This window comes from Cryptomeria japonica, chromosome 5 (genome assembly GCF_030272615.1).
Source record: "Cryptomeria japonica chromosome 5, Sugi_1.0, whole genome shotgun sequence".
Lineage (NCBI taxonomy): Eukaryota > Viridiplantae > Streptophyta > Pinopsida > Cupressales > Cupressaceae > Cryptomeria > Cryptomeria japonica.
The window spans coordinates 922,848,545-922,866,794 of NC_081409.1; the positions used below are offsets into that span (position 1 = coordinate 922,848,545).

Below are 18,250 nucleotides of genomic sequence, written 5' to 3' on the forward strand. Positions count from 1 at the left end.
GTACAAAATGAATCTTGCATTGAATGTAGCAAAAGACCCGGTCGAAACGTTTTCCCAAATGATTTGATTGAAAAATCTAGTAACCCATGTAACAAATAATCAATGGCTCTGAGAGTAGTGAAAATAATAGGAAACCCTTTTCATGATTCCAAAAACTACAATTTGAATGGCATCATGGAGCTTTGTGAAGAAGGTTGTAATGAGAAATACTGAGAGCAGGAGAAATGCAGAGGAGTGGAAACAAGATTGGGGCAGGAGAGGCCCATGAGGAGGATTCTCAACATCATCATCATCTTCACCAAGGAACCCACAGAGGAGTCAATCTTCATCTTGGCCTCCTCATCACCGTGCTCTCCCTTGACGAACTCGAAAGCCCACTCATCAACGTCACCCTCAAACTGGATCTTGATCATAGCCTCCTCTTCCCTGAAACTTAGAGGAACCATTGTCGCCAAAGTGTTGAATGTCGCTGACCGAATGTCGTGCTCAAACAAAATGGGCGAGCAAACTGTGGAGGAGAAGTCGTAGGTGAGCTTGCTTCTACTGCTGCTCCACTTGTTCTACCCTACAAGTTTTGATTGCATACCCAACTTACATACTTGAACCTACTTCCATGTTATTTGTTCTTGAAGCATCAACATCATCAACCAGCTGCTCCATTCGGATTGGTATTCCTCAAAATGAGAAACTAAAAATATGCTAGGCGGGACAAAGATTTAAAATATGCTAGGCGGAAGAGTGTTTTTTAAAATATGCTAGGCGGGAGAGTGGTTTTAAAATAAATGGTACAAACAAAAATGTGAGCCAAAACGTCTGTCCCTGCCCGTGATTGCCATGAGAGCGGCCGTAAAATGTTAGCCACGTGCAAATGCTTTCCATCAACCGCAAAATGGTAATATGCCTCCATGTCAACCAAATGGTAGGTCCCAAAACATGTAAAAATGGCATTGTAGAAGGCATGTGATTTTAGAGCCGCATCATGACATGGCATACCGTTTTGGAGCCAAATAGCTACTCTATATGTCCACAAATCTACATACATTCAAGATCAACATGAATGACTATAAATTAGAGCTCTTTCCCTTAATGGGGTTTCTTGAGCTACCTATATTATACTCTTTGGCTCCACCAGTCGCTCATATTCTGATATTTTTCTGTTCTTTTCTTGCTCTCAAAGTGCCTAAAATTGTGCTTTTATGGAGGTCAAGGGATAATCTTCACCTCTGTGTGTCGTCCTCTCTCATCTCGCCACATACAGTTCGACACTTAAACATGCATTTTCTTCTGCCTTCTCTCGCGCAGTTTCTCCTTTCTTCTCACATTTCCCCCTCTCCGTGCCAGGGTTTAAAGCTTGCTTCTACAAAATAAAGGGTTGCCAGGGTTATAGGATTACCATGCGCTAATTTTATTTTCCACACACCTGCCATTTGAACGGTTCAAGGAACAGGGATGCCATTACTATTAATGTTGCGATAAGAAATGAATGGTGTAACGTTGCAGGTTCGTCTCCTCGACAAAAGTTTATAGCTACATTTCATATCAGTTATTTAGACATTTTGGAAATTTACAATTTAACATTACGGCTGGATAAAATTGTAAAGCTTTTGATTAAAATTGACTGCAGAATGTCTGATCTCGAAAATAGATTGGAAATTTTATAAGACTTTGATGCTGGGAGGTCGTGAGCTGTCTCTGAGTCTGGTAGACTGGTTTGCTCTTGTTCAAGTTATTAAAAATCTCTCTCATTCATTCAACCTATACTATTTCATTGACCACACAACTTTCACGCTTCTCCATCACTATGCTAGACCAAGAACATCAATTCTATTTATTCTTATGTTTCTCTTTTATGCGTGCTCTTGAGATGGATTAATTGATTGATAAGTTATTCAACATTGGGAAATAGGGCCATTTTCAATTTTGTGCTAACTTCGGTCTAGCATTGGGTTATGTTCTTTTTGTGGGATTGAAGGAGACAAGATATGGAGATGGGTTTAGGGGTAGATTCAATGGGGTTTTAGAGGCAAGATATGTGCATCAGGAGAAAAAAATCATAATGTTTGTCCTGTCAAAACTCTTCAAAATTAAGAGTAGAAGAACTCTCAACCCCTCAAATTAAATGCTATGGCATTCTATTTTGTGACTGTTGAAAGTTACCACGTATTTTGAGTCGTCTGTGTCAATTATTTAAATATGCCCATTGTTTTTGTAAGAACATCTAGAATTGAAATATTCATATTGACGAAGCAGAAATGGAATATCTATTGTAATTAAAACAAACCAAAATTTGTGGGCACAATGATTTCTGTACCGGAATATCTCAAGTGACCTCACAGAAGTAACAATTCCAGCTTTTACCGAACTATAATTCTCTCTTGCTTTTTAGATTTCTGACGAGTACAATTTTCTATTAAATGCATTCTAATTCATTGTAATTGACTGCAAAAAGATTATACATTTTACTTATTTTTTCTATACTTTTAGATTTTATCATATATAATACTTGGATGGAGTTGCTAACTTTTATAAACTATTAATTTGTATAGCAAACATTTACATTCACACTCATTCCTTGTCATAGTGTTTTATGGATGGCATGACACACTTTGCTTCCATAAAGAAGAGTCCTTTGCTTAGAGCCTTTCAGGCCAAATATTTGAACACATTGTGATCATCTTTATCCAGTTCCAGGAACTCCCTCAAAATCAGATCATCTATCATCCCCTTTATTGCTTTAAAATCCAGCTGCATGTCACAAATTTGTCACTGATTAAGTGCAAAATAGCTCTAATTAGTGAACTAGCGAACAACAAATATAGCTTACCTTGAATTTATTTTTGAGTTTTACACATTCGCTCTGTCGCTGCTCATAAGACAATACTTTCTTAATCTTCATGATATGAACTATTGCGGCATCCATTAAATTCTTTCTTGTTTGTTCCACGTATTGAATCAATTTCTTCTTCTATCACTGTGGTGGTAAAGTTGAATCTGCAATTCAAGATGAACAGTCACTTCACATCAATTACTTGTACAAGAATGTATGATGTTAACCAAACCCAAATGGAAGCCACTACCTTTATTCATCTGCTTTTAGTTTCGTCAAATCTTGAATTGAACTCAAAAGAGTCAGTAGGTGCTATTTTTTGTGTGTTTGGGTTCTTGATAAGAACTTTCTATATGGCACATGCAAGTGAATATAACATTCTGTTTGCATTATCATCTTCCAAATTCAATTGAGATTTGATTTCATCAAAACTAAGTTTTTCAGATTCATTGAACGACATTAATACAGCGGCCTGCAAATGATTCCATAACGGATTCTTAGTCAATTTCAAATAACTATTTCGGATTTACCTCTGATAGAAACTGTAATAATAAATTATTCCCAGATGCAATTGATTTGAGTAGTCACCTGATAAGTTGCTAATACCAGCTCTATTGTCCTGTCATTAAACCTGCCTTCTACAGTACAGGACCCTAGAGAATACATCCATGTAAGTTTGCGATTCTCAGTGTCCTTAGAATAGAATTGTTTGAATATATCTATACATTTAACCTGTATTAAAAAGACAACAGAATTGTAAGGAGTAACTGTGTGGAAATGCTTCCCATGCTAATTTCAATAGAAATATTATGTAAATTTTGATTCAGTTATTACAGAGATTTGAACAAATACATATGAAATAACATAAATGAAAACATTAATATATGATTTACAAGGTTAAAGGGGAGACCTTTACAGTAGAAACATCCCACGCTCAATTTACACAATATATTATCAAATCTTGAAACAGATTACAGTACATTTTTAATCTTCATCCAAACTAAATCCTAGAGGAATTTCAGCAGCATTCTGAAAGTAAACTATATCATAGAGATGACTATCTAAAGCACCCATATATAAAAGATTACATTGTATATGAGAACCTTCTAAAAATAAAGAGATCTAAACTAATAAATAAGATAATAACACATCATAAAAATCGTAATTATCTTGAGGGCCAATTTGTTCCGTTCTCCATGGATATCATTTATAAAGAAATTACAAAGCAGTAACAAATAAGTTTTACCAGCTCAATGGGCAGATTGACATTAGGGGACTTGATGCTTGGCCAACACAAAGTAGTAAGGACAGTAACATTCAAATCTAATCCAACATGAATGTCTTCTCTGTTAAGATATGCCACAAATTTATTTTGGTTCTCCTTCACTAGAGAGAAGTCCGTAACCTGGGATGGATCACAATGACTTCAGTGAAACAGAAGACAGTAAAACAGAAGAGGAATTTCCATGGTGAAGCAATACAATGCACATACATAATACATAAGAATCAATCGATGAGAAGGCACAGAGGCGTACTATGCTCTTCATCTTTGATGTAAAATGCGACCCGTTCAGCTCCTTTAATTTTGACAACATTCTCTGTTCATTACAATCATTTGGACTTCTATCAATCAACAATCTACGAGCAAGTTTTTTCCTGCATAATGGAGAGAATGAGATTTTTAGTCACTCAAGTGAAATGTATTTATAGTTCATGTCAGTATGACCATGAAGGTGGGGAAATTTTACCTGTAGAACTCTGCAAATAAATCTTTATCTTCAAGGTATTTGAGAACTTTCACCACCTGCAATATATTAAAAAGTGTAAATGAAACACATGATTCATTTTGGGAGTGATTATTTTAGTAAAACTCCCATCAATAACAACTAAATTTAAGCGTGCCAGAGTTCGACCAGCTTACTATCATTAGTTTTATTGATACAATTTGTCTGCTGTAGGGTATGAATAGGGAATGACTATCAGAAACACCTGAAACAGGTCCCAAATGCAATATTGTTTCCCAGAAATTCAAGTTGTATGAATGGTATGTGGGCAAAAATGTTGCCCTGATTATGATAAAAAAACCTAGTCTGTTTAAAAGGTACTTATTTAGTGAATTTCTTTGTAACTGTGTGTAATATCTTATCTTGTCTGTTTTGAGGAAAAAATTATAAATTAAAAATATGAAATTTTCACTGTTCATGATAATAATTTGAAATTTTGGATTTTATTTTTCTTTTCATGTTAATGATGATAGATCATGGAATATGATTCAAAATATTGATGTTCTACACAGTCAAATCCAAAAAAGACATAATTTGAGATCTACCAAATTTTCAAAGTTCTACTTCATACACCCACAATATCAATCAGTTAGAATCATAAAATTTTATGTTTAATGAAAGTGACCATAGACAAATCTTAATGAACCTACGTTTTCAAGAGCAAGATCAATTTCATCATCACAACCTACGTTTTCAAGAGCAAGATCAATCTCATCATCACTTAATTTCTCAGTACTGCACTTCTTTAGTAAGTTATCAGAAAATGCAGAGAGCAATTCTGCAGTCAAGTTTGTTGCAGGTCCTTTGTTGCAGAAGGTAAGAAATGCCTCATCTAGAGCCTGTAAAAATGAATTTTAGGATCAAATTATAACTTTCTTTTTAATAATCTGCAGCACTGAGAACAACGAACTAAACCAAATATATTAAGACCTTTCGGAAAAGCTTATGGTTCTGAAAACACTCCAAGACATAATGCTCGTACTTGTCATGCATTTCAATAATCCTCTTTACGAATTCCTGAAAACCATTACAGCATGCAGAAAAAGAGAATAATTAAACATCAGGTTCACTTTATAAACTATCCGAAATAAAATTGCTATCGATTCATTAATCATTAAGAGTTACATAGAGATGGTGATTGATAAAACCCTGTACAACTACACAGGTCCATGAAAGCATTAAGAGAAAGGAATTTTGAAGAATGTTGAAGAGGCAACTGCTCTGGTAGACATGTATACAAAATGTGAAAGCACAGACAAAACACATGAACTATTGGAGAGAATACTTGAAAGAAATGTGGTCTCATGGAATGCAATAATCACAGGATATGCACAAATTGTATTTGTTGAAAAGGCTTTGGAGACTTTCAAGTGAACGCAATTGGCAATGTAAAGCCAAATTTCACAGCCATTGACAACATCCTCCAAACCTGCGATGAGATGAGAGCTAGCTCTACACGAGCTCTTGAAAAGTATAAGCAGATACTCTGTGGAGAGAAAGGTTGGGACATTCGTCAGAATAGAAGGTAGAGGGATTTCAATGACACATGACAAGATTTTGAGCAGAACTTACAAGGACGTGGGAAAGAGGGAAAGAGGAAATATTGGAAGTATGATGTGGCATTGGAGGAAGAAACAGAGCGATAGAGGCAGAAGAAGAAAGGGCTGTAGATTTCAACATTTGAATCAGGAATAACTTCAACTCTGCTCCTAAAGCTAAGTATAAACATTTTTGAAATACTATTTGTTTGGGATATTTACTCTTACGGCTGTCATGTGAGGAATTTTTAGGGAAGAATATGGTACCAAAAACAAATGATAATTAAAGTATTAAATTTTGTCTTTGTTTTTTTTCAATGTCATTAGATTTCCACAATCTATTAGTCTATTTGTATAATGCTTCTGGATTTGATTGTGTGAGTTTTTTTGTATCAACGTATTGGATCACACTCTGTGATCCACTTTATGATCCATCATAGGATGATGGTAGAGAGCACCAGAACAAAAACCTATAATATTTAATACTATGCTTCGACCCTTTGTTGATGAAAAAAAATAAAAATAAATTATAACTAAAGTAATTTTATTAAGTCATCTTGCCATTTTACCCAAAATTTGTCCATTGCTAAGATTTATTTGGTATTTGATTTTAATAGCGATGGTTGCAAGTTATATTTAAATTCTCATATGAAATGTAGGATGTTGAATAATAAACTATTTTCTATGGTCTCCTCTTAATTGTAAAATATGTAGAATGCTAAGGTTTTTGAGATTCTCTTTCTTATGAGTATCCTTCACTAATTTCACTCGTTAGACGAAGACAAACCAACTTGAATGCAACATTATTGAACATATTAATTGACAAGAGAAGTGTACCTTCTAATTGTCCCTAACTTAAGCAATTATGAAATATGATCACTTGCATATGAACTAATTAGCATAAACTAAAATTACTTGATTCCATTTAGGATGAAAGGAAACCAAGAAAGAGGACTTTTCATGCATGACATAACTTTTAATAAATTCTTTGTTGATAACCATGTTTTGGAATATGGGGTACTAAGCATATTGGGTCATAGTCAACTCAAAATATTATAGCCAATAGTGGCTTAAGATGTTTGTGTAAAATAATTATGTTATTACTCTATGGCTAAGAAGTGTTTTGGACCTTAACCTCTATCATAAAAATAGATCGTCATGTGGTGAAGAGATCCTAGTGGGCTTGGCCTTGAAATGTTATTTAGGATTATGATACCCTTATCTTATAAATAATATCAATCCCAAAAGCTATTATTCATCTTTCCTAAGGTTGATATCATCAATGTGTCCTTTAATTTAGTTAAACTATAATACATGAAAAATTGAACATAGTGTTGATTGTCAATAACTTTACAGCTATTGTTCATTAAACCTTATCCAGTAGAACCTAATCATGAGATATGGTGATTATTGATCTCCACTATTAGTAATTATTTAATCATAAGTATAGAGTTATTATTATCATGGGTATATCTTTATATGAAGACTTAACAAATATAGTGTCGTCACATATCTTGAGCATGGCATTGGCAATAATTAAACACTTAGTTTATCATTCTTGGTGTATGCTTCTATATAGTTGGATAACACACTACAGTATACATGACATACTTATCTGGAAGACAATAGTTACAAATACTATTTCAATGGTATATGGTCTAAAGTGTTGTTAAATAAATCAAAGTATAAGATTAGGGGTTGAGCTTTAAACTTGATCCCTCTACATTAGGTAAACATATAAAAATATATATATTGATATGGTAGGCATCCTACCATGTTGGTATCCACAATTACTAGCATTTATTTATAAATGTCAAGTGCAAAATTATCTAGTCCTAGAACCAAGCTATTATAGGAATGATTGGTTACACAATCAAGAAAATGAAACTAGAACGTTAAGAATATTATTACCACTAATATTAGGGAGTGAATATCTTATATGAAATACACGAAGCATAGTGTTATAATTACCTCAAGTGTGACATAAACTCTATTCATGCTTGATACAAGTTTGTAAACATTGGACATGTTGTTAGGAATCCAAAAGAAATTTGTGGCTTTAATAGGAAGATATATTCATATACATGATCGACTCTAACAATGGATGGGCACGATGGATGTGCAGTTGCTGGACGTGACTCTGACCACTTGAGGCGTGTTGAAACATAAGTTGCATATCTAAGTCTTCTTTGTAGGAAGGCTGCATTGTTGAAATCGTATATCTGTGATGACGAGTAAAATAAAGATATTTGCATTGTTGGTCAACTGCATCTGTAGGTCGTGGGTGTTCTCAGATTATTGTAGTGCTTAGTTCATGTGTATGTCATATGCAGGTATAGTCTAAGAAGTAAGTAGTGTCGACTTCTAAAAGGGTGCTTATAATCCGTCAATGGAGGGGCGTTCAGTTCCAGAGGATTTCTTTGCAATCTCTGAGGTAGGGATCAAGAGGGAGTTATGTGACTCACTGAGAAGAAGTGAAGGTGTCAGCTAAGAAATCATGGTTCAGAATATTGCAGTGTTGCAAGGCGAGGTACTTAGTCGTTGAAAGCCCTCTTCAACTGCAAAGAACAAAATGGCACAAGACAGTCAATCGGGATTTAACATTGATAGCTCCTCAAACCTATTCATAATAGGGTGATCCGAGACGAGGCTGAGAAGGATAGTCCTGAACTCTTGCTTGTCAGTAGTGCCAGAGGAGTGCGTTGGAAACCATTCCTCTAAGGCAAGCATTGTAGGCAATCTTGGACGAGGAGGTCAGAAGGTTGATGCAAGTACTTGGAGATTCAGAGGGAGTCTGACAAACCAACAGAGGCAACCTTGGACGAGGAGGTTAGAAGATTGATGCAAGTACTTGGAGATTCAGAAGGAGTCTAACAAACCAACAGAGGCAACCTTGGATGAGGAGGTCAGGAGGTTGATGCAAGTAGTTGGAGCTTCAGAGGAAATCACATCATCATGAAAATTTGTTAATGCATTTTTCTTTGAGAGAAATTTGAGGTGAAAGCCCTTGTTAATGCATTTTTCTCTTAAGACGGAAAAATTTGAGGTGAAAGCCCTTGTCCATCTCTGAGACGAAGATGTGGTTCTTTCCACCCTCTGGGAGTAGCCATGGTGGATGTCATGTTGAGAGACCATGACAACATCACGTTGAGAGACTCTGTGATGAACTCTTTGTACTTGTTCTTTTCCACACATGGGAGTAGCCATGGTGGACGTCATGTTGAGTGACTCCATGACGACATCACATTGAGAGACTCCATGATGGGCACTTATATGTGTGTTTCTTTCCACACATGGGAGTAGCCATGGTGGACGTCATGTTGAGAGACTCCATGACGACATCACGTTGAGAGACTCCGTGAGGAACCTTTGTGCTTACCACAAATGGGTGTAGCCAATGTGGGCGTCATGTTGAGAGACTCCATGACTTAGATATCTGGAAAATATCTCCCTAGCTAAGAGGGAGTGTTAGTGTTTGGTAGCTTCAGGAGATATTTTTCTCTAAATTTAAAATAATAAAACTAAGAAAGGTAGTGATTCATATAAACGAAGGCAAATATAAAGAGAGGTCATTATAACAAAGGCAACAATTAATAGAGTTGTTAACTAAAGACACCCCCTTTCAAATAATGTCTCCTTTCTAAAGAGCTGCATCATTTCACTAAACATGGAGATATATAAGGAGACTCAAAACATTTGAAAATGGGACGAATACACACTTACATTTTCTGATCCTAAAAACTAACACTATATTTTTATGATGCTTGATAACATTGAACCATATTGAAGTAGAATGCCACTCGAAGCCTTATCGAGGCTTTTGCAACATTCTTGTATCATATCAATTTTATGACTACACGATGAATATTGGTTTCTTAAATATGATAAAACTGATAGAGGACTATCATGGGAACCAAGGAAGGGTAATATATTTGTGTTGGAAGATTGTATGTTTGTGTAGAAATCATGGCTTAAGCAAAGCTACACCTATCTTGTAAGTCCTATGAGGTTTCAAATATTTGTGATATTGGAAATATTAGATATAGAGTTATATTGAGACTATAAGATATATATATTGACCCCTTCGATAGAAGCATCTCCATACTAAACCTATTAGGTGAATCTTGAATGGAACTGCTTTCTTACGTGTTTATGTAAACCAAGGTAATTTCATGTTGAATAATTAGCTAAGCATGTATGTTGTTAAGATAAAACCTTGGTCATGGGAACCTATGCGTAGGTGTCCTTGAGAACTACATTGTAAGGAGAACTACATGTGACTTTGACCCATTTGGAAGCAGGAACGTAGGAGGTCCTTGGGTGAAGGATGCCCCTATGACCTCATGTTCGGAAGGGTAAGGTTTAGGGGGGGATAACTCCAAGGCTCGGGGTTGTTCCTAACTTGTTGACCTTTCCTCTTTAGTAGGCTTTAGATGAGGCCGAAAAGGTATTAGAAGATTATGAAAGAGTTAAGAAAGCCTCATAACTCGTATTTGATATATCTCATGTTTTCGAATGATGAGTTGATAAAGTGAAAGGGTAGACCAACTTATGGTCAGTTTGTTTATCTATTGAGTAAAGGCCATCTTGTGTTGGATCCAAGTGAAATTTAATCCTAGACCTATTAGATTGTGTATATACTCCTAGACTTGTCTTGATTATGATCTACTCGTTCTAATTTAGGAACCTCTCTTCCAATTATAGTGCTAAGCCAAGTACATGCATTAACTTTTATGACAGTGGATGGAGATAGGACCCTACAAGGGCATAGGTAGAGGATTATATTCCTCTAGCACGTAGACTAGTCCTCTCTACCTGAGGTGATCACCACAGAATAAATCCTATGACCCACATAAGATAAGCTTATCCGCTCGAAATTGACAGTAGTCAAGGAGCGTACTATGTCGGTAGACTGTTAGTTGTACCACCTAGTTAGCGGATGGTTACTTAGATACCTCGCATCAATCTAGGATGTCACTCCCTCATTGTGTAAATGCTAGTCACTATGCATGTGATGCTTGCTAAAGCTATTCACTATATATGAGTGGTGTATGTTGAAGCTAGTCGCTATGGATATATGACATATGTACGAGCTAGTCACTGTGTATATGTGACATAAGCTAGAGTGTGTGATATGTACGAGCTAGTCACTAAGTCACTCTCATGGAATTGAGAATATTGCTAGGATATGACCCCTGTGTGATTATGTATGCTTGTACACTACTTGATAGCCAATGGTTATCTTCTATTGAAATGAACTAAGTTAATTGATTGCATGAAATTAACAATTAGGTTTTAAAGAGTGATCAAGGATCTCATACAAGAGGAGAGAATGATCTCCCTCTAATCCTCTAGGTGAACTATGAAGCCTTTGAATTCTCTTGAAGGGATACGAAGGCAGGGTCATTTAGGAATGAAACCTCGAGGCATACATCTAAGTCTAGGGACAACCTTGTCCTCGAGAGCTTATCACCTTTGAGTGCAAGTATAAGTGGTGGCATAGAGTTGTCACCACTGTGGTGATTGAATAGATTGTGAAGTCAACACTTCTAGGATAGATCAAGAAGCTTGGTCAATTAAATTCGCAATTGCAGAATTTAAAAAAAAATAGTTGTTAGAGACTGTCCTTTGACTCCCATCAGTGCAATACAGTGAACAAATAAATGAGGACTTAACTTTACCTGCTCTGGAGCTCCACTCGCATCCATTTTCTCTTCCTGGAAAAAATGTAAAGGCATGTAAGTTTTACATAAAAAATGTCACAGAATCAGACATAATTGGCATTACAGCTTACACTAAATTCACACTAGTTGATAAAATCTAAACTAAATTTGAGTTATATGTTTTAAACTACTAACAACTCAATTTCACATAAGAGCTAGAAACATCATTACTTTCTTAGTTACTGCATCTTTTGCCTGTTCAACAAGTGCTGTTCCTTCGGCAATCAAAAACTGCAAAATATGAGGAGGCCAGTTAGAAAGTCTTTGCACTAGGCAGAATGTCTAAATATAAAAATGGACAGTCCAAAATCATGTTACAAAAGAGAAGAACCTGTTTAAAAGTTTTTGGAATTGGATCCAAGCCTCTGTCTACTTTATTAAACAGGTTAAACATCCTTGAAAGATCATCTTGCTGTAACAGAAACCAAATAATTGGCTCTGTTCAATATAAATTGCTGTCATAAAGAAAAAAATACCATATTCTGACAAACAAACAAGTTACTGGCAATAAGTTAAATCTATACCTTGTTGTCCCTAAGCAAGGCCCAGAGACCTGAATCCTTTTCTAGAATTTGGTTCTCATAACCAACCAGTAATTCATTCTGTACTTTCTGCCAAAACAATGAAAAAGACAAGATTGGAACAAATGATGTCTGTGCTAGACAATTGTTATACACCTCACAGAAAATTGGTTTTGGTAAAGATGATTAAACACAGATAAATGCCAGAAAAATAAAACAAATGCTCACATCTAACAAGTACTTCTCTCTGCTAGAATGTAGAAAATGGAAAGCTCTAAGCTTCTCGAAATGCAAACTTTCTTCAACCTGTAATACAAGAGAATGTATATCAGAAGCACTGTAAAATCGAACATGTGAGCTGCTAGATCTGTGCCTTAAATGATTTTTGAACTTACCAAAACTAAATCCTCAATTACCTTCAACAAATATTCTGGACAAGAATCTTCTATAATCCATGATGCGGCCTTTCGAGAGTAGTGAGCTCCAGAATTTTCCAACATTGGTGCTTCAAAATCATTCAAATAGCAATCCATCTCACCCATTCCAATTTCAATAAATATGCCCACAACATTTTTCAATAAATATCGGTCAATTTGCTCTCCCTCACGATCTCTTCAAATCTGAGACAAACAGCAATATCATTCTCATGTTGCGCCCAGGTCATCAATAAAAGCTAACATAGCAACCATACTGAACAAATTACGATTAAAAGCATTTTATAGAGGTACTGGTGATCAAAATAAGAGCATTTTAAAAATACAGGGTCTCATAAATTTTAAACAGAGATTTTGAAAGGGCTCTGATTCCTGTGCAAAAGAAGGATTGAACTTTAAAATTTATCAAAACAAGAAAGAACAAATTGAACTTTAAAGTTAATCAAAACAACTAAGAGCTATTATATGACACCAGCAGGTTAAATTATGGTAATATGTTATAAAAAAATAATTTTCGGAAAAAATTGTAATGCAAATTATTACAGGCATAAAAGAATTTATGTAAACATACCAGAGCAATCGCTGCATCCCTTGCATTAATCTTTATTTCACCATGAACCTGCAAGAACATGCCATAGTTTATCTGAAATTTTCAAAACCCAACTTCAATTGAACTCTTAATTCCAGAAATAGCAAGCCTTACCAAATCAAGAAAACTCTGAAGTCCAACATCTCCGAGTGTAGGAACAGAACGCTCTGAAACGTAAAAACAATCCAAATAAGCAAAGAAGTGGGAGAGCCTTTCAACCATCGCCTTGTAATTTTTCCAACGCTTAACAAGTTCTCTCAACATGACCTCACCGTGCTTCTGCCTTAAAGCAGGTAAAACCTGAGGAAAAGCAGTAAATGTTTTAACAGCTGAAGTTTTGAAACATGCCATCTTTTCATTTTAGGCTTTTTACTATTAGAGCTTCTTTATAAATAATTTCTATTGTATAAAAAGAGCTACAATTAGGAATAGATTCTTACCGTTGAATGTATGTGATCATTGATTGATGTTTTGTATAGATCATAGAGTTCATCTGAGTAGTTATTGTGTTTTGTGCACAAATTGTAGATAGTTCTTTGAAAATAGTAAAGGATTACATAAAAAATCAAATGATCAAATCACATCAAGAATAAAACAGTCATGTGAATATTTTTAGAAGGATACGAATAAAGATCCATATGCTGATTTTCATTTATAGATTCATCTATAAGTCCCTTCAACGTGTTTTTAAGTTCATTCAAGTCAATAGAGGTCGTTGTCATTTTGTTAGTTAACTAGTTACAAAGATGAACTTCTGCATGGTCAAAACAAAGAGTTAGGACTTCCATATACAAAGAGACTAAATTTTATGCATTTTGCTTTCAAATTTATCCAAGAAAAATACTTCAAATACTTCAGTTATGACAGAGTTTCAGCTAATTCAAGATTAGGCAAATCAGTTTCAGAACAGCTGCAATATAAATCTATGCAAAGTGTTTCGTCATGTTTCGTCAGTGTAATGTCACTTGCTGCCTTATTGTTTCGTCAGTGTAATGTCACTTGCTGCCTTATTGTTACGTACTTAGTTTGCAAGTGTTCACCATGTCTCTTCAAAGCAATGTCACTTACAGGCCCGTTGTAATTGTTATTAGTGTGTAGGTTTTTTCTACTCTGCTACTTGTATGATCTAGTTACTTGTATTTTCTTTCAGCTACCTGCTGTAGTTGTTATTCTTTGTAATTATGCTTTGATTCAATTAAAAAAAAATACTAAGAGAACACATAGTAATTAATTTTTCAGAAGTCATTAAGGTCTTGATGAAAATGATAAGAGCACACTAGTAGTTAGTATGTGATGAAGTTGAGGAATACACAAATATTTACTTCTTGGTAACTGAAACATTACAGTTCAAAAATTGTTGATATGAAAACATCAAATTATCATAAAATCCTTTCAACTAGCCATTAAAAATGAAAATAAGCTAAATAAATAAAAAAGAAAAAAAAAAGAAAAATTCTTATTCCAAAACACCGATTTACTTTATATTCAAATTATTTACCCACCTCATCACTAGGAAAAAAAGAAGCCAAAAACATCAATCTCTGGTCTTCATTAAACATAAAAAGATGACATTAGATTTTTAAAATCCAACAAAAAAAAAATCATCAATTTACTATTGTGCTAAAAAAAAGTACTACAGTAAATTTTCCTTCAATTCACAACTAAACACAAAAGTGAAAAAATGAAAAAAAATTCAACCTATCTCCACAAAAAAGACTATTTTATTTTACCTTAAATTTTTACATACATTCACTACCACGGAAAAAATAAAAAAATTCTTAAACCTTGGAATTCTCTAGAGGCCCATCATTTTAAAAAAAAACTAATTTATTTTAAATGCTTAAACTATATATTATTGAAAAATTAATAATTAAAAAGAAAAATACCAACCAAAAATATTATTTATTATTAAATTTTCTGAACTTTGAAAAAATTTAAATTTAATATACCAAAATTTTTTATTTTTTTTTGATAAAAGTGGATAGAACCACTGAACTATATTAAATTTTAAAAAAAATTTATAGTGTCTGGTTCAAAAAGCACTAAAGGGAAAGAACCAGTAAGAAAACCCTTTAGTAACACAAGCCTATTCTACCTAATACCAAATGCCCATTGGCATAGTACATCAAAAAACCCATCTCAATTACATAAGTTGCATTAGATATAAAGGAAGCTGCCAATAGAAGCATATAGAAGGAAGATTAAAGTATGATCACCGAAGGATGCCTATCCATTGCTGCCAAAAAACACTAGTCTGAACCACCCTTGTCTATGAAACACAATTCTCCAACCACCAGTTAGAATGATACCACAAAGCAGAAATGAAACCATAATCAGACACCTTGTCAAAATAAACATTGTGATCAAGCATAGCAAAACCCACACCAAAGAAAAGCCACACCAAAAAAGGAGGTTGATGAAGACTACAACTGTGCCCTTCTTTACTTCAAATATTCCAAAACCGAGGAAGGGATCTCATCCACACTTACCTTCCGCATATTAGCATCACTGTCAATGGCTAAGTTAGCCAAGAAATCTGCAATCTTATTCACTTCCCTATAACAGTGGGAAATCAAGAAGGAATCAAAAAAGTCTAATTTTTGCAAAACATGATCAAGTATATATTGTAATTGCCAACAATTCGACTTCTTTTTCATGACACTTTGAATAATAACCAAAGAATCACCCTCAATTATCAAGTCCTTAATTCCCAAAGATATAGCCATATCCAAACCAAAGGACAAAGCAAAAAATTCTGCACAATTGTTAGACTTGAAACCAATCGCATGACAACGAGCCTGAATAAATCTTACTTTATGATTATAAATTACCATACATGCCCCTGCCAGGCCAGGGTTCCCATGAGAAGCACCATCAAAATTCAATTTAAAGTGCCCTTGCAGAGGAGGTTTCCAGCAAGCAAAATTTCTCTTACTTATAGCATTAGTCTTATTTAAAATAGATCCATGAGAAGGTAAGACTGATAACATTCTCCAAACTCGAGTTACCCTACCATCCCAATGAGAAAAAGAGGTAAGGGTTTCCAAATTCTTATAGATAAAAGACAAAGCAACTTCAGAGATGGAAGATTCAATCCTCAATAAAACCTCAGCCAAGGAAGAACTTGTTTGTTTAAAAATCCTATTATTACGCTCTAACCAAATATTCCAAATCACAATAGATGGAGAAATAATCCAAAGACATGCATAGAAAGATGAGGCAAACAGGAGAGGCCAGGCTCTAAAGTGGGAAAAGAGATCCTTACCAATAACAAAGGATAGATTAAGCTTTTCAAACAACCACTCCCAGCAAGCATAGGCAAAATCACAATGAAGAAACAAGTGTGCAGAGGATTCTAAATTTTTATTACAAAAGACACAAGAAAATACTGTAGTAATACCCAGCCTGTCCAACCTCATTCCTGTAAGGACCCTGTCCTGCACTGCTAACCAAGCAAAAGCACCAGCCTTTGGGAGGCAAGCCATATGCCAAAACAGCTTGTATGACCAAGTAGACAAATCTTTAGTAACCAAGAGAGAATTATAGCCATCCTTAACTGTGTACTTACCAGAGATATTCCTTATCTAGATAAGCTCATCGTTGGCATCAGAAAAAATTATTACTCTCTACCAACATCTTTTCATATTCCAATTTCACATTTTGATCAATATCTAAAAACTCAATTGATTTCCATTTTGCCACCTTAAGATTTCCACTATACTCAATTTCAAAATAATCAGCCACAAAGACACCCCAAAGGGAAGAAAGAGTGGAAATTAAAGGAGACCAATCCCTCGAGTTCACCAGAGCGGGATGTCCATTCCAAACTTCCTCCCTGTTGGTGTAAATAAATATTCATTATGGATATTATTACACTTTACTTAAGTTAACTTAGGATAATACATCTCTTCGTAGTTTGGATTTGAGACACTTAGGGAAGTGTGCACATAGGGATAGAGCTTGTAAGAGAAATTCCACCATTTGTGGTTTTATTTTGCTATTACACTCCACATTCAGTGGGTCATCCACCTCTTGTGGAATATTATATTATTTCTCCTACCTACCCCTAGCATTTCTTACCTACCCTTGTTTCTCATTGAGCCACATGTCATGATTGTGTGCTCGTACATCCATATGGCCTTGCCTATATAAGTAGGCCTATATTCATTGTATTGCGAATCCAGTTGATCATTTTCATATTGATGAGAATAGAGTGTGTTCTTGTCATTCTTTTGTCTTTATTTTTATACTTTTCATTGTGCCCTTGATCTTGACAAAATCTCACATGGTATCAGAGCCATTGGGGCTTCATTGATTGGTTTTTGGAGACATCATGGAAGACTTCTATTTTCGGATCTAAGGGACTGCATTTTTTGGAGGCATCTTAGAGCGTTTTCGACCTCACCATTGCGTCCGGGAGGCCATTTCCATAAAAATTGAGTATAAATTCGACCTATTTTGGCGAAAATAGATTTTTTGGGGTGGAGGAAATTTTCTATCGAATTCAGATGGTATGGTATGGAATTTTCGGATTTTTTTCAAAAATAAAAAATAAAAAATTGAAAATTATTTTTGGGATCCGTACCTTCTACCCAGTCAGCAATGCACAATCAGCACCCAATCAGCAGCACCCAGTTAGCACCCAGTCCTCGTTTTCTTTGGAAATTTTTAGACCCCTCTCCGTTGAGCAGTTTGGATTTTTGGGTCAACTTTGGAGGCCCATAATTTGCTCAATTTTGCTCCTTTTTGGGTGCAATTTTTTTTTATTTGGGCTAATTTTTCGTGCTCTTCGTAGTGGTGTGATTATTTTCTGGTTTTGGTGCATAGGGTTTTC

The 18,250-nt window shown here is 35.0% G+C and overlaps 1 long non-coding RNA gene and 1 pseudogene across 1 annotated transcript; one reads left to right on the forward strand and one right to left on the reverse strand.

Annotated features, from left to right (window-relative positions):
• The first annotated feature begins 1,072 nt into the window (after positions 1–1,072).
• Positions 1,073–2,362, forward strand: LOC131066253 (uncharacterized). Its single transcript, XR_009111641.2, has 2 exons — positions 1,073–1,500; positions 1,625–2,362. It is a non-coding gene; the product is annotated as an uncharacterized LOC131066253 (long non-coding RNA).
• Positions 2,363–3,083: 721 nt separating this feature from the next.
• LOC131066228 (cullin-1-like) lies at positions 3,084–13,767 on the reverse strand (annotated as a pseudogene).
• Between the last annotated feature and the right edge of the window lie 4,483 nt (positions 13,768–18,250).